The sequence below is a fragment of the Triticum dicoccoides genome, chromosome 5B (genome assembly GCF_002162155.2).
Source record: "Triticum dicoccoides isolate Atlit2015 ecotype Zavitan chromosome 5B, WEW_v2.0, whole genome shotgun sequence".
NCBI lineage: Eukaryota > Viridiplantae > Streptophyta > Magnoliopsida > Poales > Poaceae > Triticum > Triticum dicoccoides.
In genome coordinates, this window is record NC_041389.1 from 489,000,532 (window position 1) to 489,004,862 (window position 4,331).

The following is a 4,331-nucleotide window of genomic DNA, read 5'->3' on the forward strand; positions in this document are numbered from 1 at the left end:
ATAGAAGACTTGGTAGTTTAATCATGTCCACCTTACTAATGAACTGGTTCACCGAAATGAGTTTCATATACTAGTACATGCTAAACATGTTATGTGTCTGCTTGTTTCTTCTTTTAGAATGCTGACAGAATATTGGGGAAGAGTGCCTTATTAAGCAATGGTAAAGGAAGTAATGCAGATATGGTTCAGGATAGTGAGACATCCTTGTTGGTCTCCAACAAAGCTGATAAAACAGCTAAGGAAGACTATCTTGAAGACAATGAGACAACCTCAAAGTCATGTCTTGGTTTAGTGTTCGAGTTACTGGCCACTACCGTTTGCACAAGCTATTCAAACTCACTGTCTGAATTAGTTCGGTTTCTTGAGTCTCAACTACAAGCTGAAAGACATCGATCAGCTGTGCTGTGAGAAGAAGCGGAATGACTGCGGAAGTCCCTGGAGCATTCAGATGCATACTTTCTAGTGCAACAACAAGCGTTGGAGGATTTTTAGCGCCAAATAGGACAAAGCTAATAAGCTTGCTAAGCTTATTGCCAGCATGGTGGATACCCAGGATAACATTTCTTGAGCTCTTCTGAAGTTGTTTCAGTTATGCTCTTGTTTTGCTGCCGCGTTTATTTGCACTGGTGGCCAATTTTGACGGGTAGTGTATGTAATATGCTGCTTTGTTCCCTATATTTGCCTGGTGGCGAACTTTGATGCCCAGTGGATGTAATATGTGTAATAGCGGTAATGGGCTAGCGTTAGTTGCTTGCTTATTTATTTCCTTATTGTCTTGTTTAGTTGTTTGCTTGTAGTCACTGCAGTTCTTTTTCTATGTTTTTCTAGTGGCCACAATAACCTATTTTTGGTCACTAGGCCAAAATAATCATGGCAACACACGGACTATTGTAACCATGGGCCTCCTGCGGCCGTATGATCCATGGGCCTTCTACGGGTCGTAGGATCCATTGGCCTTCTATACGGGCCATAGGATCCATGGGCCTTCTATGGGTCGTAGGATCCATGGGCCTTCTACGGGTCGTACGATCCATGGGCCTTCTACCGGCCGTATGATCCATGGGCCTTTTATGGGCCGTAGGATCTATGGTCCTTCTACGGGGCGTATCATCATTTCGCCAATCATGGGTCGTACTATTCGTGGACCATAACGGGCCGTTAATAGGCCATATTTGATAACTCTATGAAAACAGCCCAACGGGTTTTTTTTACATGAAAACGGCCCAATGTATTAACGGGGCACAAACAGGCCGACTGTAACGACGGGCTGAATTTGGCCCACAAGCAGAAAATGACAGTAACGGGCCGTAAGTAATCGAATGCTGGAATGAGCCCAAGAATAAATGGGCCCTGAGAAGGCCGAAAGATAACTTGGGCTAGAAATGGCCCAATGGAATAACGGGCCGTTAATGGGTATAAAGTGATACACTATTCATTACAGGCCAGTTTCACCACGGGCCGTTAATGGGCCAAGAGTTACAAAGGGCCTCATATGGGCCGAAAGACATCATGGGCCATACATGGGCCGGAAGTTAAAACAGGCTGGAATCATATTGGACGGCCCAGATGACGCTACTGGGCCTAATTCGGAGAGGTCGTAACGGGCCTTGGGTTAGCGGGTTGTAAATGGGCTATATGCGAACATGCCATTAACAGGCTTTCCGTGGGCCAGCCCGCCACCTTTTGACCAAGTCAAACGGGCCGGCCTTTTCACAGGAATGGGCCTCTGTTGGGCCGTGCAACGTGTCGACGTATCATAGGCGCCTTGGGTCCAATGAGTGGATGACATCTGTCCCAACAGTGAGCCGACACGTGTTTCCTCCAGCCAATGATGATTTTACACATGGAAAATCCCCATTGGTCGGGGCTGTTAACGGGTTATCGGATCCAAAATCGGACCCGATACCTTAACGGCATTCCATTATGGTGGATGCCACGTGTCGGTCACCCTTGACAAAAGCACTTCTGTGACGCGCGATTTATCGTCATGGAAGTGGGCACTTCCGTGATGATAATTTTGGTAATGTCATGGAACACTTCTACGACATCACAGGTATGACTATCTTGATTCTGTCATAAAATCGTCATGGATGTACATGCATGACAGAAAACGCGACCTACTGTGACAAACACGTATCATCACGGAAGTGTATTTTTTGTAGTGTTATGACGTTCGGACACACCATTACGATGTGGTGTTCCAGGTGGTGTGAGCTGTGAAACTATTCCACATTGTTTTAAATGAAGGCCAAACTCATAACTCAAATATTCTCCTCGACGATCAGATTGTAGAAACTTTATTTTCTTGTTACGATGATTCTCCACTTCACTCTGAAATTCTTTGAACTTTTCAAATGTTTGAGACTTGTTTTTTATTAAGTAGATATACCCATATCTACTCAAATCATCTATGAAGGTCAGAAAATAATGATACCCGCCACGAGCATCAACACTCATTGGACCGCATACATCGGTATGTATTATTTCCAATAAGTCATTAGCTCGTTCCATTGTTCCGGAGAACGGAGTTTTAGTCATCTTGCCCATAAGGCATGGTTTGCAAGCATCAAATGATAAATAATCAAGTGATTCCAAAAGTCCATCCGCATGGACTTTCTTCGTGCGCTTTATACAGATATAACCTAAATGGCAGTGCCACAAATATATTGCACTATCATTATGAACTTTGCATCTTTTGGCATTAATATTATGAATATCTGTATCACTACGATAGAGATTCAATAAACCATCAACATTGGGTGTATGACCATAGAAGGTTTTATTCATGTAAATAGAATAAAAATTATTCTCTATTTTAAAAGAATAACCGTATTGCAATAAACATGATCTAATCATATTCATGCTTAACACAAACACCAAATAAAATTTGTTTAGGTTCAACACTAAACTCGAAAATATAGGGATTGTGTGATGATGATCATATCAATCGTGGAACCACTTCCAACATACATCGTCACTTCACCCTCAACTAGTCTCTATTTATTCTACAACTCCTGTTTTGAGTTACTAATCTTAGCAACCAACAGGTATCAAATACCCAGGGGCTACTACGAGCACTAGTAAGGTACACATCAATAACATGTATATCAAATATACCTTTGTTCACTTTGCCATCCTTCTTATCCGCCAAATATTTGGGGTAGTCTCGCTTCCAGTGACCATTTCCTTTGTAGTAGAAGTACTCAGATTCAGGCTTAGGTCTAGCTTTGGGCTTGTTCACGGGAGTGACAACTTGCTTGCCATTCTTCTTGAAGTTCCCTTTCTTTCCCTTTGCCCTTTTCTTGAAACTAGTGGTCTTGTGTAATCATCAACACTTGATGCTTTTTATTGATTTCTACCTTCGTCGATTTCAGCATCACGAAGAGCTCGGGAATCACTTTCGTCATCCCTTGCATATTATAGATCATCACGAAGTTCTAGTAACTTGGTGATGGTGACTAGAGAATTCTGTCAATCACTATCTTATCTGGAAGATTAACTCTCACTTGATACAAGTGATTGTAGTACCCAGACATTCTGAGCACATGCTCACTAGCTGAGCTATTCTCCTCCATCTTTTAGGCGAAGTACTTGTCAGAGGTCTCATACCTCTCGACACGGGCATGAGTCTGAAATACCAATTTCAGCTCTTGGAACATCTCATATGCTCCGTGGCGTTCAAAACATGTTTGAAGTCCCGTCTCTAAGTCGTAAAGCATGGTGCACTAAACTATCAAGTAGTCATCATATTGAGCTAGCCAAACATTCATAACGTCTGCATCTGCTCCTGTAATAGGTCTGTCACCTAGCGGTGCATCAAGGACATAATTCTTCTGTGCAACAATGAGGATAAATCTCATATCACGGACCCGGTCCGCATCATTGCAACTATCATCTTTCAACTTAGTTTCTCTAGGAACATATCAAAAAACATAGGGTAGCAACAATGCAAGCTATTGATCTACAACATAATTTGCAAATACTATCAGGACTAAGTTCATGATAAATTAAAGTTCAATTAATCATATTACTTAAGAACTCTGTAAGGGCATATTTCACCCTATGTGGTTTTCGTGATTGATGACAATGCATTTGCGGACTAATCATGTGCTTTGAGCATTTCAGATATCTCAGGTCTAGGCACAAGACGATTCGTTTCCCCTTAGAGCCTAGTGAAGATGGTGTTTCTCTACGTTTCTTTTCAGTGGATTTGAGTCGTAGGAAAGCCGTACTATTAAGAGCGGGTCCGCTTCGGAAAGGTTAGGGTGGAATCAACACGTACATGTATATCCCTTTGCACCACCTTTCCTTTGCTTCTTTGGAGCACAGAC